The sequence below is a fragment of the Anas acuta genome, chromosome 9 (assembly GCF_963932015.1).
Source record: "Anas acuta chromosome 9, bAnaAcu1.1, whole genome shotgun sequence".
In the NCBI taxonomy this organism is placed as follows: Eukaryota; Metazoa; Chordata; class Aves; order Anseriformes; family Anatidae; genus Anas; species Anas acuta.
Window position 1 is genome coordinate 15,869,872 of NC_088987.1, and position 26,808 is coordinate 15,896,679.

Below are 26,808 nucleotides of genomic sequence, written 5' to 3' on the forward strand. Positions count from 1 at the left end.
AGCCGTGATGGTGCTAGAAGAGCAAGGTGAAGTTTACAGAGAAAGGGAACTTCTTCCAGTAAGTCACCTGCTCGGGCAGGGAAAGCAGTCAGCCTCCTGGACATACAAAAACCCTTGATCAAGTCAGCAAAAAAATCTGAAGTGGGCCTTGAGCATCCCAAAGCTCATCTCCCTCCCTGCCCCAACTCCACCACACTTGACCTAGTAACAGATGCTACCTCTCCCTCCCAGCCTCGACTCCCCAAGTCTCAGTAAGACAGATGATACCCAAATAGGAATCGATAATCAGGTGGAATAAGGAAAGATGCATCATGCAGCAAATGGATCCTGAAAAGGGCAAACTCTAGTGAGGACAAATGATTGAGAGGGGGAGTTTGCAGCGGAGCAGAGGAAGCCTCGCTGCTCAGCTTTTCAGGACTTCAGGAAGGGAAGATTTTGGAAGGAGATCTGTGTCCAGAGGACTGAAACACAGTTAGGAATCCAGATGCCTGCCAGAGTCCTCCTATCTCAGTTCTATGGGGTTCAGACAGGAGGGATGGATCCAGAAATAGAGGACAGAGGTCACAAGTTACGGAAACGGGGACATTTCCCAACAGTGGGACATGAGGTAGAGGCTTGGGCCAGACAGCTAGCCAGATGGCTCAAGGAGGGATCAGAAAACGAAACAAACCTTTTCATACCAAAGTCACTATTTCACTCTCCCATAACAGCAGAACCTGGCCTCTTGCTTTCTGCAGTTTTTGCCTCTTTTCAGACCATAATGCTGTGACTGACCAGGCTGCCAGCACACTAAGAAGCCCGTTCCTTCAGTCCTCTACCTCTGTGTGGGGAAGGACGACAAATGCGCCTTTTCTAGCAGCTGCCACACAGCCTGCACCAAACACAGGGTGCCCGGAGAAATGTTACCTCTGAGAAAATTATTAAAACGGGGCTAATTCTGCGATTCACACCTAGGCTACAAATGTGAAAGAGTTTGCAATAATCTCTAATGAAATATTACATTGTTTAAAGAGTTCCCAGAGAAATTCACCCTTAATTGATTTTTGATCTGTGAAAAAACACCGCGGAGAGAGAGAGAGAAAAAAAAAAAAAAGATATTAGTCATACTCCTGTTTTATCACTCCTGCAAGCGCTTTCCTTCCTTTGTTTCCTTTGTCCCCAGAGAATCAACATGACACCGAAGAAAGCAGCCTGGAAGACACTACAGAAGTAATAAATAACACTCGCACAGGAATCCTGTTTGAACAGCGCTGTACCCCGCACACCCTCCTAAATCATTCTGCAAAAGGTGAAGTGGTCTCTGAGGAGCACTCAAAAATTAGAAAACATGGGTTTGTAGCTAGCGCTGTCCCGGGCAAGCCCTGTGGGTTCAGGTCTTCTCCATGCAGCCTGTCCTCTGCTAAGGAGGGAGGCCAGACCTCTGCCACTCGCTGGGTCACAGGAGCCCCCGGCAGGACTTGAACCAGCCCCTGGGGTGGATGCGTGCTTCAGCTCCCTCGCAGAATGCCACAGGGGAGCTTATGCCAGGAGTGAATGACATACAGCAAAAGCCAAAAATATTGACCGCAAAAGGCTGACAGCAAATTCATTACAGCATTCGTTTTCAAATCGGGATGAGCCAGGGTTCGAGCAGCTGTTGAAGCCGAGGAAGCAGGTTGGTATTAACTGCCAAGTTAATTCACTGAAAATCACTTCCAAAAACCAGCAGCAAACTGTCACAAAGAAAATGACCGAAGAGTAAAATATAGTTAGAGGACACAACAGGAAACGCATCCACAAGCATCACTGGAGACAGAAAAAAAAAAAAAAAAAAAGAAAAAAAAGAAAAAACACAAAACCACAAAACAAAACACCTGCTGATAGAGATGAGTGTAAAACACTAACCACTTGGTACGAGTTACCAAACATTAACAGCAGCCAGAGCACTTGTTATGGATGAACAAGGGTTAATAATAGAAAAGGGGAAAAAATAAACAGATTTTCTTAAGAACTGCTGTATGGAGCCACATCATAGACTGATTTGCCCAAACAGACACTGTAACATGTTTCATGGTAAACGAGTTGTGATGGAGGTAACACCACATTTAAATCTAGGAGGTGGTGAAGTGGAAGTCCCTGAGCATGCTGAAAGTCTTCAACAGTAAAGCCTTTGATAAAAATCATAGTATTTATAAAAAAAGAAAAGGAGAAGAAAAATCCTCCAGTACTATGGAAAACCCAAGAAGAGTCAAGCCAGTGAAAGAAAGGTAACCCAAGTGACTGCAGTAGAGGGTGAGGTGGTTTTTCACCCTGCAAGCATGGATGGGACAACCAGGACTCTACAGTTCCACACAGATTTAAAATATCTTTAAAAATAAGGATCTCTGGAAGACACAAAGCATTTACGGCATTCACCAAGCACCAAACATGAGATTCGCCATAAGGACCAACAAAGTAAGAGCATCTCCTAACCATGCAGCTGGAAAATCACAACCAAAGCCCTAGCTGCAGCACTACCTCCGTTCTACACCCAAGCTCTGAGATGTTTCCCACTCTCTACTTAATGCAACAACCTGCAGCATCAAGCAGTACCTCTGCTAAGATGCTGAGCACCCTGGTTTTCCACTGGTATCTCACCCCTTTAGATTCAGAGGCTTTCATCTCTTTTGATGAACACTAAAGCTGTTCCTCCCCGTGTAGCTATACCTCAAGCACTTTTGCTCTGAGTCTGTGCATCACCACCTCAGGCTCTCCCTATGTTTCCCCGCTACCTCTCAGCCCACTCATACTTCATCCACGTCTATCTGATGGAGATAAACAAAGCAAAGTGAAGGCTTAGTGAAGTCTCAATGTAACAGGGGAAAAAAAATAAATAAAAATAATAAATATATATATATATATATATGTATAAACAGTTAACAAGTTACTTGTTAGGATGAAACTCAATCCACCCACACCCAGCTCAAATATTTATCTCTGGAGGAACTGGACCAGAACAGCAGCTGAAAGCTAAATTCTGTGGGCAAGTCAGAATGCCCCGGCTCCTTTTAGCCTGTGCAGAAATGGCCATTGCAGACCTCACTCAATTTCTGATCTGGTTCACAGTGCTCCCTGCTTACTGCCGGGGGCACCCAGCCAGGCAGGCAGGCGGCCACCACAGCATGGCTCAGACACAGCCCAGAGCAGGAGCCTGACCTTAACCACAGCCTGCGAGCAAGGGAGGGAAGCCCTGGGGAGGCCCCGAGGAAGCTTTTAATACTGGTGTTCTCTATTTTAATTACATCAATGAGAAGATGAATTAATTATATTTCTTTAAAAGTTTAGCTTTGTCTGTTTTTTTCCTAATGATTAAAAAGTACCCAAATTCACACCTTACTGGGGATGGTGTAAGAAACAGCATGCAGCATATGTTGTATTTGGTTATAGTAGTTAATCTTGAATTCAGTCAAGCTCCAACATGTTTCACCTAGATAACGAGTTACTATATCTCAGCTAAATCACAGTAACCACCCACGTGCTTACTTTTAAACAACAACAAACATGACACAATTGATTAAAAGGACATACTTTATGATTTCCATGCTCAGGTCAGTTGTTGCTCGTGTTTTTGTATCCAAACCTGGAAAAACAGATAACGCATTTCCTTCAATTTTATACCAATAACATAAGAATCGTAATATGGTTCTTACAGGAACTATTGGATCAATTTTGCCTTTTGTAAAGGATGTGTTGGCTTACATTCCCATCAAGAGGTTGTACATTTCAGCTACTGCTAGAGAACTTTTCTTTACAATTCAGATAATACACACAGCCAAGACTGGTCTGTAATACAGTTGCTGAAGCATCTGAGCAAAAATTGCTCAGATATTATAGTATAAGGGATCTCTCTCTGTCAGAACTAGTGAAATTTCAACCTCAGATGTGGGACTGGGGAAATTAACCCAACAGGATTTGAAGAGGGTAGTTCACCTGTGACCACAAGTTGGTCCTTAGGTAGGACTCAACTGGGATCAGTCTTTTCTTTACAGGAATGGAGAAGTGGAAGCATCAAAGGGAAGCTCTGCCTGCAAGCTGTCCATTTCAAGGGCTTTTCGTGTCTGTACCAATCAGAGGAACCACTTTCTGCATCTCTCCCTCAGCAGCCTTGTCTAGACCATCACACTGAGCATCTGGGGCATTTCATAATCATCTCAAGAAGTGTGACCTTAAGTTACAAGTTACAGAGTGACCTGAAAGATTGTTCAAGAAATATATGGATTTGACTTCAACAATACACAAATTCCTCCAGCTCAGATTTTCCTGTGCAGGTCCAAAACCACACATTTTCTCACAACTGCAAAGAGTATTTCTTGGGTTTGTTGGATATGTTTTTTGTGTATAATCATGACAATTTTTTAAACTTCAACATCAGTGAAAACAACCCTTCACATCCCATACATGTGTTTGTCTTCTGGAAAAAAAGGAGCAAAAGAATCAGCAATGTCCCAGAAGATGACAAGTGTTAAGATGGCCCATTCAAAAAGAAATTTCAGGTAGCTCTTTCAGAGCAAGACTCATTTTCAGATCTTAAAAAGCATCTTCTGTGTCAGGTGCGTGCTCTATTCTGCAGGCCCAGAAGCTAATGCACCAGGAGGTATGATGATCTGAGCAAGGTCACGAAGCCTTATGGCAAAGACAAGGGGAGCCAGGTCCCACAGGTCCCAACCACAGCTCTATCACTCTCTGGATGTGGAGGCACCTGTTTTGTTGTTTAAGGTACAATCTAGCGTACTTCTTACCTGATTCCTTTGAATATAATGCTCTACATACTCAATTTGATTTGTCTGCTTTGGAAGTCTGCTCCTACTAATTCACATTCATCTGCCTAGTTGTTCTTGTTCCTTGTACACTGTCATTTTTCTAACTGCAACATATTCAACTACATCATCCTAGGCATTTTATTTGTGTGGTTCTGCTCTAACGGCTAGCTTAGCTGTTTCAAATTATGCCTTGCTTTCAGTTTTGCTTGAGTGTAAAAATGTCGTGTAAAAATGAACTACCCTCTGATGAAGGCTTTCAGACTTTCCATTTGAGGAACAGCATGCAGCTTTTTGGGGGAGCAATGGGAGAAGGATCAATCCAGCTTTTGTTTTACAGATTGCTACAATAGATAGCTTCCCCATAGGGAGTGTTACAGTACTATATTATGCTTATATAAAGGGTAATGACTAGGAACTTGGAGAACTCTACCCTTAGGAAGTGCTTGACGAGTGAGAACAGCAGGTGTGGAGGAAGGAAGAAAGACTAAATGTCTTTCTGTCCTGACTTTCTCTTCTTTTATGTTTGGAGACTGAACTTGGAGTCAGAAGCAAGTTGGCTCCTGCAGGTACTTGAAAGCTGAAAGATATGAATGTGGCAAGACAGAAAACCCAAACAAAGAGAGGAAACCACTAGCCCCAAACCCTGTTCCTAAGCAGGTTGCCTTGAAAGGAGTTGTTTTCAGCAATAGGGTGCTCTTTAGCTCACTATGGGAAAACGAGGCAATTACAAGAGGGGCTGGATATAGGAGAAAAAGCAACAGCACGCACACCGCTAAGGTGCAGCAGGGAAAGGCTGCTTTATGCTGCAAGAGCTTCTGATTGTGTCAGCAGCAAGCTGAGGAAAAAATAAAATAAAATCTTGGATAGGCTCTACAAAGCCATTTTGGCCCACACAAACATTAAATGCAAAAAGTATCATCTCAGCCCTTGTAGACATAATGCTAAATGTGCCTTTTTGTTGCAAAACAGCATAATGAACCCACCACAGGAAAAAAAAAAAAAAAAAAAAAAAAAAAAAAAAAAAAAAAGAGATATTGATCTGTTTCACGTATAATAGGCAAAAAATATGTAAAACCCACAAAGGGAAGACCCCAAAACTGCCACCAAAATGCATGTCCAGCTGAAGTCTAAGCTGCACGTGGCTGCAGCAGACACAGCTGCCTTAGGCAGCAGCTCAGGGAAAGCAAGCAAGCTTCTTGTGCTAAAGCAAAGTCACATCCCTGAGCAAAGGCAGCCACGAGAAGTGTCTGCATTCATGGACGTTACAGTCAAGAAGGGCAGGAGCAGAAGCCATCACATGCAAGGCCACTCTCCTGTTCCCCCTTGGTTCTCGAGACCCCGGCCTCGACCAGCCTCTCCCCCTTTCACAGTGCTTTGAAGCAGTTTTAACAAGACTTCCTCTGCCTCCCACTGACTATTTAGCCCTTCTCTCCACACAACACACCAAACAGCCACAAACACAGACTGGAACAGCCAATGGCTATGGTGTGCATCCATTTCTAGGCTGTGTTTTATGAAACCAGCAGCTCACAAACAAGCAGACAAAAAGACGGTAAAAAAGTAAAACATCAGTGACCATGCTGGACAGCAACAGTGCTCCGCAAAGGAGACACAAAGACAACAAAATAGAGCCAAATTAAAATGACTCTACCAGTCACAATACCACAAAGACAATACAAGTCATAACTGAATACTAAGGGAGACTGAAACTCCAAGCACAGTCAGTGCAGAACTACTACATTAGCCTAAAACACAACTTAATCCACAAAGCTGTGATGCAAAAGCTGTAGCAAATGAATATATGACAGACACACAAGCAACCAGAAACAAAGCAAGAATGACCTCCACAGTCCCCACATCTCTGCAAGAGAAAACATCAAATGGTATTTGAAGGAGAGGGATGGCTCTCAAGCACACTACAACCAGAACTCGGTGAGAGGAGGGCAATATAGCAATACTTTATGAGAGCAATATATAGAGGGGACGCACTACATTAAGAAAAAAAAAATAAAAAGAAAATCATCATTAGTGCAATAGACATTTCTGGTCTAGAGAACTCCCCCACGCTGGATAAGCTGCAAGGCAATGGAGCCTAGCAAATAATGGATTTGTATGCGAGTGAGCAAATTCACCACTGGTCAGAGAGCTCCCATCCAAATACAACTGGCTGAGGAAATGCTAATTCTTATGGCAGAAGCAATAGAATTTGACAAAGTCTAGCTCTGGAAGCAGAGCACACACAAGACACACACTTCAGCACCAGGGAAGCCGCAGCCTTACCATAGCCTAGACACTGGCAGCTGGAGGTGCAGGGACGGGAATGCTGTCCAGGATCCAGTCTGCAGGGGAAGATCTTCTGTGCCACCAGCAAGTTGTACAAGCCAGGCTCCAAGCAATTAGGATCCTCTCTGATGCTGCTACGCCGCTCTATGTGTGAACTGCCAACATACGGTTTAAGATCTGGCATACAAGGACTAACTCCTCTTTGATTGCTGGAAACAGCCAGGAGGGGAGAGCTAAAACCAAGATGAAACTGATACAGGATCATACACAAGCGATTTCCCATCTCCAGGTTACAACCCCATACCACACAGTGAAAGCCGCACAGCTGACATCCAGAGATATTACAGAGACTCAGAGATTATTAGGACTTGTGAATGATCTAATAAAACATCTTCCTAGTCCTGCTGTCCCCCAAAGGCAATGCCTGGACAAACACACATTACAGCTGCATTAAGACAACACAGCTGCTATATAAAACAAGAAGCTTTCTCAGAAATGCCATAATAAGAAGGAAGGTGAAATCAAACCAGTGGCAGAGGATGGGGACCTAAGCTATCCCTCATTCAAAAGAGTAGCTAATACCTGCAGTCATAATAATCGATGGAATAAGTCCGTCTTGCCTTAAAACCTGCATGTAAAAAAGGATGCAATATGTGTGTGTGTGTGTATATATATATATATATATATATATATATTCAGAGTCAGTAAAGGCTTCAGGAAGGAAACCACAAACAAACGCAGAGTGTTGTGTTTTTTTTTAAAGCTACAGTCTGCAGTCCAAAATATTTCCTTTGCCACCCACTGAATCTGAAATACCACTGCTTTGCCATGCGCTGCAGAACGGGGAAATGTCCTCAAGGCTGCGTCTCTCCCCTAGCATTCTCCCAGCATCAGCAGGGGCTGCTGTGATCCCAACCCTGACAGAAGTTCAGAAAACTGCCCAAAGACAAGAAAAATATCAAGCAAGCTAGCCAGCTTCAATGCCAGGCTTGGACAGCCTCCAGGAGCTACATGAGGCCAAGCTTTCTTCTGCAGGGGCTCCCACCCACCTTCCTGCCCAGGTGAGCACTTCAGCCTTCATCCAGAGACCCCCAAGTCCACCTGCACCCTTCCTGAGAGTTTCTCCTTTTCTGCAGGTTAAGTTACACAGGAGAGAGTGTGTCAGAGGTCTGGAAAGTGACAAATGAGTGTAGAAATGCTGATCAGAAAAGAGGCAAATATGAAGTGCACACCATCCTCGAGAGACCTTAGAGCAAAGTAGGAAGGAGCGTGGCATCAAGAACAACACCTTATCATTAACTGCTTCTCATCGGCCTTCTGGAGAACTGTCAGGTGCGGCTGCAGGAAGCACTACAAAAAATACAGTGAAGCTGTTTGGCAACAGGTTAATCCCAGCACATGCTTGTTCAGACAGCGGGCTCCAGGTTGCTTGCTGTGCTTTTGTACCATTTACCTGGGAAGGAAATAGAGCCAGATCATTAGCACTGGGCTACAGTAACAGCAAGAGCAGAATCAGCAATTCAAATAGCTATGAATTAGCTAAAGAAAAGCTGCAGAAAAAAAGAGCAGGGCAGCAAGCCACTGCTGGACAGAGAAGGATTCCTTCTGGAGACTTGAGCCATGCTAGAAGTCTGCATCCAGTCTAGCACCTCTTGCTCCCGTGTGACTCCAGCTAGCAGTGCTGGTAAGAGGACAAGAGATAAAGACAACACGTAGGTGATAGTCGGTGTTGCTGCGATGAGCAAGCTAAGGATCACAGGATTACAGCCAGCCTGCCTGCCTTCTCTGGGACAAACAGCCCCTTTCTGCAGGACCAGCCACACGTGGGAAGGAAGGTAGATCAAGCACACATATTCCCACTCCTGAAACACCCCTAAATCAGGACAATCCCCACAACGAGCCCAAGACAAAAGCAGCGAGCAGAGGAAGTGAAACAGGAGCAAAGAGACTTGGTGAGCAGGGAGGAAGGACAGAGCACCAGCTGACAGGCCTCCCACAGATGCCAGCAGAGACACTCACCATTGCAGGCAGGTCCCGCAGGAGGCCCTATCCTGCCAGAAGACAATCTTGCCCCAGGATCGCATCACCTGCAGGAGAGATGCTCTTGCTGCATTTTCAGATGCAAGCCGCAGATGACAAGAAACACACTGTGAAGCACAACCACAGCACCTTACACAGATGGAGCGTATGGGATTCAGGCTCCTGCCTGCCGTGCCATGGGAAAGCAACGGTGCTAAGACAGATGGCAGAGGGCACTGGGATAAACTGGGACAGCAGGGGATCAGGAGACTGCAGAGTCTCCATATTTGAGGATTCTGCAAGCAAGACAACACCCGTCTGTCAGGGATGGTTAAGCAGCGTTGCTCTGGTTGGGGTTGGAGACCACCGACCACCCTGCTCTGCATGGCTAGGCCTCCTCTGAGGCCTGAGGACATTCATTAGAGCTGCCAAGCTCAAATAAACACCTTAACCGTGCTCCCACAGCCCGGCTGTGCCAGAACAGGGGTGCACCTGGTTAGTAACATCACACAGCGTTCATCCCATGTTTCCTTCACTGGGACCGGGAGGACAGTGGGGATGGTATTCCCACTTGGTCAGCGCTGAGAGCTCGCTCACGGGAGTCGAAGTCGCGTGAAGTCAGTGAGAGGTGCTGCCTACCCGGGCTGGAGTGGTTATTGATTTCCTACGTGACCTTGGCTAAGTCACTTAACCTCAGTTTCCTCATCTGTATATTGGGAATTATGGGACTTGCAGAGCGCCACAAATTCATCAGAGGGAACTACTTAAGAGTCCTATTATGAATTAATGGGATTTCCCACTTCAAAATTACTCCTTTGAGGATTGAAGCAGTTGGACTGGGATATTCATAACCCTGACTCCTTCTGTAAGTGCAGAGCATTTTATTTTACGGTTTTTCCCCCTAAAAACACCCATGTAAATCATCTAGCTCAGGAGCACACGGTGTAAGCATGCCCAGGTTCAAGGCTCTTTACAAACACTTGCTTAAATGACTTTGGCCTTGTCAGTCATCCATACTAACAAGCCCCTCTCCTTGCCCAATTCATATGGTTCCAACCATACGGAGTTTCACACCGTGAGCTGTTGTGGTAAGAAGCTCAGCTGGGTTCTCGTAGTGTGAAGTCTGTTCAAATTAAGCTGCAAACTGTCACGCAATGGCTCCCTGGAAGAAGTAAAAATCCAAAGAATCATCTTAGAAACTAAATGTAGTTGTGGTGTCTTGGTAAGCCCAAAAAGGCTTATACAAATAAAAGCTAATACAATCCCATCACCCATGGCAAGGTCCTGATCACTTGATAACCCCTGCAGAGCCAGACCTGCAGCTCCCTGGGCTGCACTTTGTGCTACTGCCTGGCATAAAACCAGCACTTTGCTTCCAAAGACCAACCAGTGCATTGATTTGCAAAGCAATTCAAGGTTCCTTGAGGATGAAACAGGCTAGTGTGGTGAGAAGCTTAAAACAAAAGGCTTCTCTACAGTGGGTACTTTTTCCAGGGAAGCTAAGATAACAATATTCAGTGTTTGCGCCTTACCACAACCAGCGCTCTGTAAGCACGCTCAATGATCAATACCCACAGACGGAAACATCCCTTCAAGACCACAGGACTAAATCCAAAGAGCTTTCCTATGCTATTTCTATGCTAACTTGTTCCTCCCTGGGGAGTTAAAACACTTCCGAGACTGAGAAATACCTCTGCCCCGTCACACTCCCTCACTTCTTCCTCACCCTTCCCTTCATCCTCCACACAGTTGCTTGGTATTTATTCTCTTCCATTTTATTTGGATTTTCTCTGAGCAGAGTCATTAATCTTCCCCATAGACGCACAGCTCTGACAGCTAGGGTCTTGACACCTCCAGTGCCAGTGAAGGACATTCTCATACTCTTCTTTTTGCTTTTTTCTTCCTTTCTCTTTATAAAGAAACCCTTCATACCTCACCAGCCACAGGGTTTTGATTAGAAGGCCATGCAGACCGGGGTCATGTGAACTGGAGACAAGGGGGCTGTGGGGGAGGAAGGCGAGGGGAGAGGATGCGACTCCCACAAGGAACTCCCAGGTCCCACTGAAAAGGTCAGCATGCTTTTGAGTCATCCGCACTGCTCCCTGACACAAAAAAATATACTCAGCCCAGTGCAGAGATACTTGATAAAGAGTCTAATGAAGTGGAAAGAGTGTTGCACGGAAAGAATAGGCCTCTCTCATCCTGACATCCCATGATGCTCCATCGAGTTGCTATGGAGACTTAAAAGAGAAGGGGGTTTTGTTGTCTTGAAGGGCCTTCTCCCTTCCCAGCAACCTTGACCTTTTCCAGGTTTGCGTGTTGGTGTGTGTATGTATTTTAAAGAGAAAAAAAGAGATAAGGAATTCCATTTCTTCTTATCTGGTCATGGCTCAGTGGCTGGCACTGATGCGTGTGGGGGGCCATCAGCCTGTCTCAGTGTGTAGATTTGGAGAGGATAAGAGCATGAAAATGCAGAGGGGAACAGTTAATTAAGGCTGATATTGCGAAGGACGCTGTTTGCTGAATAATGAATTCCATATGCTTCAGAAACACAAGTGCAATTAAAGGTGTGAGGGATGAAGGGCAGGAGAGGAGTGATGGGTCATACATTACCATACAAAATGGCCCCACTGGCCCTCCAAAGCTAGGGGTTCAAATAAAAACACTACGTGTATTACAACCAGAGATTATTTCTCATAAACAAGGCAGAGGTGTTGCTGCCAGTACCCACGGGTGAAGGAGGGTTACCTGGAGTTGACAGCCATTAGAGAGTGATGTGAGAGTCATTTAGACAGGTCGCAAGCAGCTCGCTTTATCTGATACCTAAATCAAGATGAATATGGAGTTAAGCAGACAGGCTAATGCAGAATAATGCTGCTTGTAAGATGTTCATGCTCATTCCGTACCCATTATCCAAAAAAGCTTCCTACTTTCCATTTTCAGCCAGCCATACAGTCAAACCAAGATGTTCAGAGATGGGGCTGTTGCTAGCAGCCCACAAATTGCCCCCTCCTTTGTCCCTCCCAATGCCTGATGCCATCTACATCCCACCGAGACACACGCCACCCTCCCCATCTCCTTCCCAATGGGAGAGGGAGAAACGTGGCACTGGTGTTTGTGCCCTCAGCTTGGGTCCTCTGCTGCCTACAGATCCTGCTATGCCCTAGATCCCAGGGCATAAGCTTCTGTGCCCTTGCGTGCCATGGGACAGATAAGCAAGTGAGAAAAGATGATGGAAAAACATTAATTTTGCAGGACAAATGCCCTCTGCTTGGCTTAAGAAAATTTTAATACCAAAAGGGGAAAAAAGACAGGAATCATCCCCTGCCATAACCTCTCCAACAGAAGCGAAAAACAGCCAGTGAACTCGACCTGAGCACACAGCCACCTCCAGGATCAAGGTCTGGATTTGGATGGAGTGCTGCACTGCCCAGCCCCATCCTTAGCAGCTGAGGGTAATTCCTGTCAAGTAAGAAAATCAGAATTTGACACCATCTTGCACCTGGTTTGCTCACGCTGTAGACTAATGAGAATCTGCTCTCTAGGACATCTTTGAACTCCTTTCAGTGATCTGTAATAGAAGCATCCCAGGGTCAGACTTCTGTCCGTTAGGGATTTAGCCTCTCTGACCCTGAGGAGATCTAGGATAATGTTTACGGTCACCACTAACCCTGTGTCTGTGCACCCCTAAATTAATTCCTTACCTTGCAGAAACTCGGGTCAGTGCCACGCTAATCTGAATGAAACCCCTGACAAGTAATCTTGGCAGCTGTCTGTTCTCCACCCTCCGAGCCTGGGTAAGCTTTCTCAGATTCTGACTCACTTGAAGCAACTCCACTGCACTTGCTGGTCCTGACAGCTTGCCACATTACCGCTCCAAGTGAGAGGAGAGTACAGAAAAAAAAATCATAACAAAATTATTGGAAAATATTTCTCTTTCAGCTGAGAGTGCTGTTGATACGATCGCCTTTTCATTTTCTGCAAGAGTATGTGCGCGCGTATGTGTGCTTCTCTCCCCACCCTGTCTCTCAAACTTATGATGTGAGCAGTCGCCTGGGCTTGTTTGTCCATTCCCAGCCTGCCAAACCATTTTCAATAATAAGATCCATCTCCTCCTGCTCAAGGCTGTATTGTCTTCATATCCTTGGAGATCAGATGTCTGTTCTCCCTTTTATCACTTGAGCTGCACGTGTTTTGATTGTAAACACCCTGATAACACTCTTGTTAGCCCCTCACAAGTGAAATAATAAAGGATAGATAACATTTCTAGCCATGATACTTATACTGTCATCCTACACTGAGATAACAAGGAGCAGAAAGCCTGTGAGTCTGTCTTGCTCCGATAAGGATCTTGTCACCATAGATACAAAAGAGATAAACTTTCTAAAATAATATCCTTGTTCATGTCACTTTGCTCGAGTTGGATAATAGATGGTGCAATTCCTCCCTCTCCCCCCCATGAAGTATATTTATGGTTTCTACCATTCACATCACTAGTGAAACAAGACCTTGATGTGTTACAAGGCAGGCAGAGCACACAATAATTCACATTTCTCACCCAGGTGAGAGCAGCTGACAGATATCATCTCACATGACGACGTTTTGTGGGCATCCGTGAGGAAACGGTTGTGATCCCAAGCACATTGCCTGGCAGACTGAAGAACACGCCTGAGGCTTCTTGCAGAAGGGCGCTAACGCCATGGCCCCGACAAACACGAGTTGTCTGCACACAGGCCTGCTACATCTCCCTGTTCACAAAACCTACCCAGAACCAGCAGAGCCTACTGCAGCAGCAAAACCAGGATGCCACCAGCTGAAGCCACTGTCCTTCTGCCATTTGTGCTCTCAGAGACTGATTATGTGGAGGTGAAGGACTGCTTTAGCCGGACAGGCTGAAGGTTTCACACAGGTGAACACACATTTTCTCCTAGAATAACAGTCATGCAAAAGGGTGCAGTTGACCCAAGACCATAAAGCTAGGGGCAGGAACAAACCCCGATGCCTTACCCCAGGCCAGACTCTGCAAAAGGTCGCTTTTCACCACACAGCACCAGCAGAGAACAGGACAGGGCAGGGTGTAAATGACACAGCCCACGGCCACCAGCCTTGCTCTGACAGCCCTAGGAACAAAGAGAAAAAGCTTACACAAATTTATTGCTCTTCCAGGACGCATCAGAGGATCCCTCGTGCTACCAAATCTGTCCCATGTTCCTCAATGGCGCAAACTCTTCCCATCTCTCCCGATGGGACGATTTAGGGCCCTTGGTGTGGTGACAATGACAACGATGCTATACCTATTCCCCTTGATTTTGATGTCTGAAAAAGATAATCCTGCCCAGGGAACACAGCACTGGAGCAGGTGCCAACATTCAGAGCCTGTCTTTATCCATGGTAACTACAAGAGATGCTTGACATTTATGTGTTGAAGCATTTCTTAAATGAAAAATGGCTTTGCAATCAAAATGAATACGTGTGCAGAAAATCTCCAATTTGGTTGAAAGTTGCCAGGCTTATAAATTGGAAGCTGAATATTTCTCTAATAAAGTAAAATAAAACACAATAAAATTATAACAGTTATTCAAGAAATACACCCAATTATTCCAAACCACTGTACCCCTTTAGAGTTGCATTTTTGTTTGTTTGATTTTAGGGAAGTATTTTTATTCTTAATAATACTTTCTTAACTATTTAAAAGTATGGAAATAAAATGCTTTTAAATTGACTTTTGCTACAAAAGTATGAGGTGAAGCACCTGGCAGTAGTCTGCCGTACTTAGCTGTCTCCTTGCAAATGGCAACAATCACCATAAAAGCAGCTGACATTTTACTGGTGACTGGTTTGTATGGTCTCCATACCATAGGAATATAAGAATTTATTCTCCTAGTGGTAAATATTGACCCTGGCTCACTTCACTGAATATTTACCTCTTGGGTCAATAAATCATCATGTTCATCTCAATAGAAGTCAGTATCTGCTTATTATTATATTAACCTTTATGAGGCAGATAGCTGTTGTTTTTCCCTATAATATGATATTGCACAAATTGGATAACTAAGAAAGATTTCTTTGTGATAGAATTTTTGACTTCCAACTTTTTTGCTCAATTTGAGGCACATAAAATGAAACATTTAATGCACCACATGGAGCTGCTTTTCTTTTACAATTGGCTTTTGGCAAATATATTAAGAGTCCTAGGACACGTCTTGGGACACCTGAAAGATCTACACATGGATGTGTCTTCTGGCCAACATGGTGAAATTGCTGCACCCTTTGGCTCTCACAGGCAGCTGCATGTGGTCAAACTTTTGTCCTGAACAGGTGTTATTAAGCCTTATGAGAGCACACATCACAGGATGCAGTGAAATGCAGCCAAGATATGGGAAGAAGAGGAAAACAGATACGCGATTTTGTGAGGAAGGATGGAAGGATGGCTCAGCAGAAGGACAAGTGGAAGGAAGTATAGACAGAAAGAAAGAAGTCTGACAGGAAAAAAAGGAATCTTCATTAAACAGCAGAAAGGCCATGTGCTGAAGCTGAGCCTGGTCTCTGTTCACCAACATGCAGGAACATTTTGGAAAAAGGAGATACCTGGTGAGGCAATGCTTGCTGCCCTCTCATCTCCAGCCTTTGTAGATTAAAGAGAACATGGCACTTCTTCAAAAGTGCAGAAGACAGCCTTGACATTCTGGCAAATTCATCCCTTCAATAAAAATAAATGATTTCCAAGGCTGCATGTGAGATATGGCTACACATATGGCTGGCACATTTTCCTACACATTGCTTGAACTATCACTATCTACCTCATTGCTTCGTAAAGCACTATGAGATACAGCTTCTCAACTATTAAAATTACAGTATAAAACATAACTCTCCTTCATATGGTAAGCTCAAAAGCTCTTTTAAATATGATATACACTCTTCTTCCCTTCGAATCTAGATTTTAACTGTGCTTCCTTCACATGAAAGTACTGCCCACAGATGCCATCCAGACTTGCCACCCAGAGGAAACTAAGTACTGCCCGTATGTTTCATTTATCTGGTACTCCAGTACATACTCTGGTACATAGCTACCCAGTGAGGGGGGTTGAGTATTATAAAGGAGAAAAGATTGAATGAGAATGATATTGTGGCAGAGGCTGGAGTAGAAAAGAAACAGTACAAAGTCATATTCATAATCAGTATAAAACAATGCTGCAGTTTGCTGATTTATTGTGGACATAACTGTGGTCCCAAACATCCCTCTGTTTATAAACACTCATTTCCAAAGGCTTCTGAGCTGCCGAACAAAAACAAACTCTAGCCATGATATGTGATAAACAGGAAACAAGCCAGAGTAAATACTGCAGTGGGAACAAAGCCTGGGATAGCAAATACAGAGCCACAAGGGACAGATACCACACAAAACACGAGCGAAGCACACTCTCGTGCGTGGTGTGAACACCTACTGTCAAGCAAAGGTTAGAACTCAGCTGCAGCCTTGAGGGCTGCAACACCAGGTTTGTCAATGTGGAGAACCAAGCCACATTTTAGAGCAACATAGCAATGTTGCTATAACAAAAAAGCAAAATAGAAAAAAAAGGGGATTGTCACCTTCAAAATACAACAGAACTGCAAGGCTGGGCACTTGGTCTAGATTGCTTCAGCCGACGATAAAATCCAGGTTAATCCAGGCAGATGCCGCGGCTCTGTCAGCAAATGGTGCCTCCAGAAAAGCCAGCAACTGTTCCTCCTCTCACGTGCTAGGCAAAAGCCTGGCTTTGCAGAAATTCCACTTCAGCCAAGACACCCAACTTCTCCAGCCAGGAAAAGAGGAAAACCATTCCTGAGCAGCTCCATGGGGCAAAGTATGTCTAGTTCCCTTCGCCAGGAAGGGGATGGACTACAGCCATCTCAGCCAGCCTAAGAACAATGTGAGCATCATTAACAGAGCAGAGAAGGCAATGTCAGACAGCACACCGAACAGTAGCTGGGGACAGGCTGCCACTACCCTGTGTGAGCCCAGGCTTGTTCCTTGGCCAGAGGCTGCAGTGTGCACAGGGACAGGAAGGACAGCAACATCAGCCACTGCACCACTTCATCACCGGCCAGCTTTCAAATGCACCCATCCTGCTTCCAAAATCCAGAGCTCTGAGGATGAAGAATACCTCTACTCAAGGGCATGTTTCAAGCTGATGGGGCTTTACAGCAGGGAAAAGGGTGACAACCCCAAGCCTGTGTCCCAGAGACAGGAGGCTTCCTTCTGTGACTGGAAGGTAGTGGCCGAGCAGCACATACTGGAGGGGGGTTACATGCAGTCCAAAAACTTTTTGCCTTTTTTGTCTTGTTTTTCATGTGATGGAATTGTAGGTTTTCCTGCTGCGCTTTAAAAAGGGCAGAAACAATAACCTTTGTAATTAGTACTTGGCAGAGCAAGCTCCTGTCCACAATAAATTAACGGAACCAATTAGGGAGGAGGGAAAAATAATCAGATGCCATAAGGTACGTCCTGGCTGTGCCAACCTATGAGCAGAGGCCATTCTGGAGCACAGTCAGGCGGGGATATCCCAGTGGGTCTGAGGAGGGCCAGGCCAAGACCTCCTCGCAGTGCCCAAGCCTTGTCCCAGGCAAGGGAGGGGAGGAAAGTCAACGAAAGTCAACGCACACTTCTTGTTGAAACATGTCGTATGGGATTTATTGCCTTTCTCTTGCCCCAGTGATGACGACCGCACCCTGAAAGGGCCTATCAAGGAATGAGGTGGCCAGAGACCAGTTCCCTCACGAAAGGAAGCTCTCAGTTGGGATATGATGGGTGGGTAGCCCTGTGTTATAACCTCACCTCCTCGATTTGTTTTCTCTAAGGCCTGCAACTCCTCCACATTGTGCCTCATGTCTATCACTACCACTCCACCTGGACAGCCCATTCCCTGCTATTGGGACATTGTGGAGAAGCACTTCTTACCTCTATCAATACTTATGCTGCTTTAAATAACACCACTGATTTTTCAGCCTCTACCCGGTCAACTTCTCACCTCTCCATCCCAGAGCCAGAGTAAAAACTGTATTTCAACCTTAGGAAGACATTTGATCCATCAACCTATGAAAGATCACTCCAAGAAGCCATTCAAATCTGCTAGGACATGAGAGATGTTGTGTGCTTCAGAAAGTGGGTAAGAAACCATAAACCAAGCAAGATGATAAACAGCAACTTGTCAAGATGGGGAGATGTACCTGGTGGGGTTCGGCAGAGATCACTGTTAGACCCATCTTTTGTCACCTCTACATTAACGAGCTGGAAAAAGAAGTAAAGAGCAAATAATAGAATTGGCAGACCAAGCTATATTAGGAGGTGTTGCCATCACCAGGGAAGGACAGGAACATAAAACAAATTAGAAGACAGGTTAGAAATCAGGGTGGAAAATAAAGAACAGGGAAGAGAAATGTCTGTCCAGACAGATTTACAGAGTGGATCAAAAGCATTCAAGCAACCAGAAATTCTGCTCTGCAAAGGATTTTGGTATTTCAAATTTGTAGGTGCTGTTAAGCAAAACCCAAAACTTTCCCCGTAATAAAGTGCCTGGGGAAACAGCATTCCTTTGACTTCAACGAATTAAAACATTGTAAAAGGCAGTCACTATGAAAGGATACACATAACATATTCCACTCTGAAAAATATCAAAAGAGGGTATTTCAATATTGTCAGAATGCTCCCTTCACAACAAAATTTTAGCCACATTTCCATTCCAAAAAAAAATTTCCCAAAGGAAAACTTCTGAAAAAATATCACTGACCAGCTAATGTCAAATCTAACCTTCAAAGAGCCATATGTAACCCCCTTTTTGCTTGCTTGTTTGTCCAGAAAATAGAGGAAAGGAGGAACAACAGTTCCTATCACTCCTGAATAAGTGATATTCAGCATGAGGGTCCTGCAGACAACCTCAGTATTTATTCCCCAAGGTAAGTCGCTCAGGGGGGAATGCAGTCCCACTGCTTAGCATCCAAAAAGCCTGGGGGTGGGGTGTTGGCCTAATTTCTCAGCCTCAGAGTACATCCAACTTTCACCTCCCAGGCTTTTTTCTCAGCAGCCTTTTTTTCCTTTAGCGCAAGCTATATAAACAGTCAATTCCCAGAAACAGGGCTGTAAGAAAATATTAATTCTCGTAAGAGCCCCTAGCATGCCTCTCCGGTCAGCAGCACAGGAAGCTCAAAGGAGCAATGCAGTGTATTTGTGCACCCAGAAAAAAATCTCAAGTAGCACATTCTCAATTTTTTTTATTTTTTAAGTAAACTCTGTCACTGCATGCAAAATAGCATTCCAGAAGCAGGTCAATGAAATAAGCAAGCAGCTGGTGGAAACATTGCTGTTAAAGCCATACTTACACCATAACACTGCAAGGCACGCTGATAGTTCACCCAGGTATCTCCAGCAGTTCACCTAGATGTGGGTGCAATAGAAAGAATGAGATTTAAACAAGACAGATACACACACAGGGCCGATAGGTGTAGAAGGGCTGAAGAAATATACAGCTCTAGTATTTTAAGTACGTATACAATATTAGATGGACATGCTCAGAAATCTCTGAAGGTGACATGATGGGCTCTCAATGTGAAAGATCACTCTACCCAGAATATTTTTCCCATTCTGGCTTGCTTTCTCCTAGTGGATTAGAGAGCCAGCACATTGGACCATAAATGAATACCCAGCCAGCGCTGGCCTCCTCCCAAGCCTTAAATTGTTTATAGCCCATTCGATCTCCACTTACAGCCTTGGTTCTGCTAATCGAATCACATCTTCTTTCAATAGCCAGACTTCCCCCCCCTCCCCCGCCCCTTTTAAACACCATCTTATCTAATCTGCACAATTTGCATTTTGTCAAGTCTGTACGTGGTACAGGAACCCAGTAAATCGAATTTAATGGAGCAAAGAGCTCTTATCTAAAGCTCAACAATCTTTTACTTAAGCGTGCATATTTGCGCTTAAAGTTGAGATTTGTGAAAGCTGTTTTGAATCACATTCTTTTCCTTGAGATTTAGGGAAAAACATGGGGCTAAACCGTGGCTGGGTGGAGTCTGAAATTCTCTGATTTTGCCACCCTGTCTCCTTCTCCACTTCACGACCCATGCAGCAGAGATCCTGCTGCAACCTTTCTCCTCCCTGAGGAAAGATGCTGCCTGGGATAGGCATGGCTTATCTGGTGCCACATGGGCACCTCTGAATGGGAAGAAGGGCCACAGTGCAGTCCGATTCTCTAGAAGAGGTGTGTAAGTCAGCTGTGGCACAGCGAGAAACCCAGAAGAGCTCTGCGTGTCTTCCAGCACCTGAACAGCTACTGCAGCGTGGTGAGCATGGTACCAGAGCAATGGCAGGCAGCACGGTGGACCTCTGAACAGTATTTCACTGCTCCTCACTTCTCAGCTGGCTTCTGCAGCTCTCAGCCACTTTGACTTCCCAAGAGGACACGGCTGGCACACTGTCCTTCGGGTCACTGAGAAGAAGGGAGCCTCACAGGCAGCTGCAACTCACTGCTTCCTGATTTATAAACGCTTTTCCCCCCCTATTGCTTATTCACACAGAGATCTTACCTTCCACCACACATCCTCACGTACTTAGAGAGCAAAAACCTTGACTAATTCTAAGGCTTTTAACAACCAGTTTAAAGATATCATTACAAATATATCTTAGAGACTAATTAACCAAAGGTTTTAGGAGAGGACCGTGAGCCTATTTGCAAAGGCCTACCAGATAAACCCTTTCAGCTCCCTGTATCAAACTGGCCATGCATTTGCTGTCATTCTCCAGAGGTTCCTTCCTCCATGTCTGCAATTTCTATCTGAATTTGACCTCTAATATCCATAGCCCAGAACCACGGGTGTAGAGATGTGGGCAAAGACTGCACGTTGTTCTCCATCCCACCTCTGCACCCTGGCAGCAGCCATATCACCTCAGCGTCCTGTGCTGCTCACTCCCTGGCTTTGGTAGGCATCACCTGTGAGACAGAGGATTCAGGGGAGTTTTATTGCCCCAGACTCACACAGGAGCCTTCAAAAGGATGACTGAAAATTGTTTCAAAGAACAGATTGCAACTCTTCATTTGTGGTATGATGAGACCAGGGCCATGTTTTCTCCCAGAGCTCAGCCTACAGGGTCTGAATGAAGAGCAGTGACCCCACAGTTTTGCCTCTAGGACCTACACCAAACAGTGAATCCCAAACACTCCCTCCTTTTGTCTCTGTGGTGAGCAAAGGAGTAAGGATGAGGCCAAACAACAGCTCTGGATCTGCTTGGCATTATTTTACCCAAATCAATGAACACAGAAAGGAAAAAACCACACACGACTAACCCACAGACTCATTCACTCTTCCCCTACCGCTGCTAAAATAACCACATCCCAAAGAAACCACGTCCTTCTCCTGCTAGACTGGCTGTGTCCCATGACAGCAACAGACAGGTTTTCTTTTTCTCCTGGGAGAGCTGATTCGGAGCCTCAATTAAAGCAGATTTCAATAGACCTGAAGGCAGTAGGCTTCACAATTATTCCCTTTTTCTTTCTGTGTGTGTTTGGTCACTGAGCCTTGTTTCTCTCCACAGGGGAGTCTGCTCACTAAACCTGCTTGCTTATTTAAAACTCAGCAGCCTCAACACACTCCCATTTTGCCACCTGAGACCAAAAAACGGGAGTCCTTGAGTCATTAAAAGCAAGATGCAATTAGTGCCAACACTGACTGGCTCACTCCCTCCTATTCCATGCCCATGTCTGAAGCTCCTTCCTTTGTGAGCTCTAATGCGTGTTTAATGTGCAACTTAATTATTTGATTACAATGGCGTAATTATGTAATTGTAATGTATTGTGCAAGTTGGCTGGAAGGAGACGGGAGACATTTGCTGAGTGACGTGGGATAAACAGAATAACAACAACATCAAGGAAACAGAATAAATCTAATGAGATGATAATTTGGAGGAATAGTTAAGAAAATGGGTACTTTGGAAAATGAAAAGTAGCTGGGCTTTTTTTTTCTAAAATTTTTAAATTAATTTATTCTTCCCTCCCGCCCTTTTGTGATCAGCCAGAAATTTCTCTCGCACTGCCAAAGAGGGAGAACGCGGCTGTGCTGGAAGGGCAGAGCCAGGCAGGCTGCCGCAGGGTGTCCTGTCCCCGCCACGCTCCTCTGGCTGTCACAGCTCCTGGAAGGACAACTGAACACATGCCCGAGCCGTTCCGAGCTGGCCCTACAAACTGCTCTCACTGTTCATGTACACACGCTTTCCTGGAGTACAGGCACACAGGAGCAGTTTGGCCATAACCACTGACAACCCTACGACGCTGAAAAACCTCCCGTTTGCAATGGAAATACGGGGGGATGCACTGAGTGCTTCGTGGTAATTTATGGTAACGCGGTAATGCAAGTACCTGGACAAGCCCTCCCAGCCAAGTCAGAGTGCTCTCCAATTTATGGACGCTCATATCTGTACGCTGAACCCAAAAATGAAGGGAAAATGCTAGGCAAATATGGTCAAGGTAAGCAACAGCCACAGGGAAGCTCATTGCAAGAGCCATAAACCACATCTCGGAGACAGATTCCAAGTCCTGCTTTGTACAAGCCCTTCTAAGTTCTCTGGTTTCTCTGCTCTCCCTCAGAGGACTTTAACAACTCCCTTTCTCCCAGCAGCAAGCACATTCTCAAGGAGACCACATCAGTAAATATGGCAAGCAGGAGTCTAGACAACCAGTTCAGCCTACTCACCAAAATTCTGCTGAGATACAGTCCACCTGCAGCATCCTGGGTTTCTGTGGGAGACATAAGCCCATGGTAAGTATTTCAGGGACACTTCCAAACCTGTTTCTCATCACTAATTACTTGATATTTGGCAGAAGGCTCAGACCAGTAAGGTTTTCCATTGCATTGTGTTTCTCCAGTCAGAGCTCTGGCAGGTAGACACCAGCCACCACCCCAGGAGAGAGATCTGTACCCACTATACGTGGCAATACGTGCTGGTGGCTTGTTTTACAGGCGACACATACATACACAACTGGGTTTATATTCATGGCTATTTCAGCCAAATTCTTCTTTTGTGAAACAGCCTTCCCAAGCCAAAATTTGGGAGATGTGGGAATCTGACCCATTTCAACAGCAAGCTGCACTCTGATCTTGTCAAAACACACATTCCAGAGCAAGTAATATTGAAACTGTTCTGATATTAGCAAAGCAAACAGAGGCAATGACAGCCTGCAGCATATCTATCTGCCAGCTATCCAAATAAGATTAGCCAAGGAGCAAACTCCGTGATATAGAAGTGGACTCTCAGTCAGCCAACTTCAGTAAACACGAGCTGCCAGCCAGAGAGAGATGATGAATGTAACCAAATAACCGCAGGTACATGCAAACTCAATTTGCCAAAAGTTGTATCACTGACTCTTACTGATTTTGGTCCAAGGGGTCTAACTGTCTCTGGGGCTTAACACAGTTTAACATCAGGGTTAAGTGCATGCTATATACAATTACAGTATAGTAAAGCTTCACACCCCAGTTTGCCCACGAAAAGAGTTGCAGGAGCTATTAAGAGAAGAGAATTCTGCCCCAGGCTCCATCCCTTCCCAGAAACACACGTGTTGGATTTAGCCTCCTTTCTGAATCTGGATCAATCATCATAACCCTGAAAAATTCTGCCATCTCCTAACTCGCAGTGAGACAATGAAATATTTTCCACCAAAATAAAAAGTCAGCACTCTGAGCCAATACTTCAGGATAAAATGTTGTTTGGTGGGGTTCAGTTAATTTGTTTAAAGAAAAAATGTCATCTGAAGCCAGAGTAAAAGCATTTGTGTTTTAAAGTTAAAAAATAAAAATTTGTATGCACTCCCAGCTTTAAAAAATGAATTTTTAATGGAATCCTAACAAATCAGATCTGGCATAGCCCACACATTCCATTACGTTACTTTCAAAATAAAACTGACAAGAAAACTTTCTATGATGAAGATTTCTTACTGTTTGGCTGATTACAAGGTAAAAGAGTCTGCAGACTGGCTGGTGCCATCAAGAGTTTCCAGAGCATCTCTCTCAAAAGCAATTGGGGCTATCAGCTTTAAAACCTACCGCTGATTCCTCTGTCGCTCCTGGAGAATGCATTAACAATTTGCTCCTGGACAGCAAGAGAGGTCTTCTGTGGATCTGGGCAGCTGTGGCCCCCCCAGCAGCATCCGTCACCCAGCATGTGAGGTCTAAGATTCCTGTCGTCGCACCAGGGTATTTGTATGCATTTCTAAGTGTTTAAGAATTATTATGTTGTGCAAAGGCTTGTATAACTCTTCAGGGAGGTCGCAGAGACGTGTTATATATTCAACAGACGTGCAATAAACACAATTTAACACTATCTACCCACCTCCAAATACTCCAGTTCTTGCTCGCAGGAAAGAAAAACAAAACAATTTTAATAATGCATCAGCGATGGTTTTGATTATTAGATTTGCAGATTCGCTCGGGGTGGTGTGACGTTCGTTGCATACATACCCACCCCAAGCAAGCCGCCATCCTGACAGCGACGGGCGGATTGATGCGGAAGAGAAGATCCCAGCACTCAACAGGGGACAGGAGCGAGCGCGACCTCCCCGCACGAAGGATGCCAGACTGAGAGCTGGAACAGTGCCGGCGGCCTCGCTGCTTAACCTTGGCCCATCCCCAATCTGCCATCACAGCTGCCACCCATGCTGGCCGACACAAAGACAGGACCTGGGATGCGCAGAGACTTTGAGACTTGCTTTTACGCAGGAGCAAGCCTGGTGCTCGTATGCTGGCACAATCACTGACAGTTTCTCTGTAGCGAGGGCTGAAGTCTTCTGTTAGAGGCAAAAAAATGGATTAATGCTGGTAATTAAAGGAGACAGAATGTGGTGGTTAGGACTTAACAGCCGCTCTTCAGTGGAGAAAATGCACATAGTATGTCCCAGTAATCTAATTTAGATCAGGTAACATAGTACGAACTATGGTCTAAACACTCGTATGCAAACTTGGCATAGCTCTGTATCTCCATTACACATCTACGTCCTGCAGGTCTGCCCCAAAGCAGCTAAAGTTGGCGCAGAATCTGACACAGGCTTTGGGTCAGGCCTTTATCACACTGGGCATGAGCACTGCTGAAGGATCTGCTAGGCAGAAGGGCTTGCATCCTTGCAACCCAACACATTAGTTTTAGCTGAAGAGTTAACAGACATCAAGGCCAGGAAAGATGACCGACATTACGGACTGATGCCCAGGGAACACAGGCTGGAGGGACTGGAGCAGATCTTTCAGACAAAGCATCCAATGTGGCAGATTCCACTGCCTCTCTTGGGAAGCGGCCCAAAATTTTGTGGACAAAGTCAATGAAGAAAGTTCCTCCAGGACAATTAAACGCAGAAGTACCACCTCTGGCTGATGAAGCCTCTCTGACACTGATGCTGGAGCTGGAACAGGACACGAGGAGAAGCACCACAGCCCCTTTACCATGTTTCCTCTAACTTTTCACTACCTGCTAACATGTACTGCTTCTGGTGTCCAAGAGGTGATACTGGATGGATGACTCCCGGGCTTTAGCAGGCAGAGCCCTTCTTGTATCTTCTGGTAAAAGGTGGGATCTTATTTCTGGTTTGGATTTTCTATTGGGTCTTTGCAACTTGGACTACCAAGACCTCCGCTGTCAGAAAAACAAACAAACGAAACAAAACAACAACTCTCTCCTGCTTATAGACTGTAATCCAGCTGTATCCTAGCCTATGAAACACTGATCTTCCATTCCTCTAGCAATGGAAAGGCTGCTTTTTGATCCTGACCAACTGCATCCCATCTTCTCCTTTCTTCCCCACTGCTAGAGGAGCCACTTGGCCTCCTCTGCCTGACCCACAGGTGAACAATTAGAGAAAAAAAAAAAGATCTGTTTCTTATAGGCAACCAGCCTTCCCTGTAAACATTAAATATCAATTATAAGAGAAGCCATGCAGTGCTTTAATTATAGTGATGAAAAATCATCCCATTAATCAAGTTTCTAATCAGCTAGTTTCTCGTAATAAGGTAGCAACTGTTATTTTATCGATTAACTCTTAACAGGCCACCAAGATAAATCAATTCCACATTTTTTTTTGCATAGACCTTGTTTTACAACAGGAAAAAATCTTCCTTTAGCAGTGAACTTGCCTGAGCATGAACTCCTTGCTGTTGGGTTTTTCTTTCTTTAATTTTTTTTTTTTTTTTTTTTTTTTTTTTTTGGTAGTGCTGCTACCTCCCTCTGGGGCTTGCTCTTCATGGCCAGAAAGTGGGCTCCTAGCTCTCACTTGCTCAGGCTCAATGGAAAGCCCTGTTGTCTTTCAGAGCTGTGATTTAGGCGGCTGGGTCCAATTCAGATTGGAAAAAGCTGCAAAATAAAGGGTAATACAGGAAATAGAGAGCTTTGCCTTTTGAGAGGAGATGAAAAGAGCTCCGCTCACTTAGTCTAGCAAAACAAAAGCCAAGAAGAAACATGGCTCTGGTCTAGAAATATATGGAGAACTGGAGAGAAAAAAGGGAGAGAGGAAACAAGGGTGAAAAAAAGCCATTTCAGTCGAAGAACAAATGGGAACAAAGCAGCTGTGAATTAATATAAGCTGGAATTTAGAAATACATGCTAAGAGGCTCAGAGCAGAAAGACTTTTTGACAAGCTTCCCTTGGGAGTCGCTGGGCAAAACCTAAACGAGTTTTTCACAGAACTCGAGCTGCACATGGGAGAGATGTTATTGCAAGGAG

The 26,808-nt window shown here is 44.9% G+C and overlaps 1 protein-coding gene across 6 annotated transcripts in view; it reads right to left on the reverse strand.

Annotated features, from left to right (window-relative positions):
• LOC137860915 (uncharacterized) overlaps positions 1–26,808 on the reverse strand; it is a 128,900-nt gene that overhangs the window by 41,276 nt on the left and 60,816 nt on the right. For 2 of the 6 annotated variants that reach the window (XR_011099246.1, XR_011099250.1), the window contains exons 6-11: positions 22,800–22,843; positions 19,437–19,491; positions 11,829–14,200; positions 9,081–9,148; positions 7,059–8,514; positions 3,547–3,598 (exon numbers count right to left, since the gene is read on the reverse strand). The gene's annotated coding sequence lies outside the window, so the exon portion shown is untranslated. Of the gene's footprint in view, positions 1–1,107; positions 1,202–3,546; positions 3,599–5,208; positions 5,728–7,058; positions 8,515–9,080; positions 9,149–11,828; positions 14,201–19,436; positions 19,492–19,984; positions 21,044–22,799; positions 22,844–26,808 lie in introns of those variants that run through there. The other 4 variants (XR_011099247.1, XR_011099248.1, XR_011099253.1 and 1 more) reach the window with 3 other exon arrangements.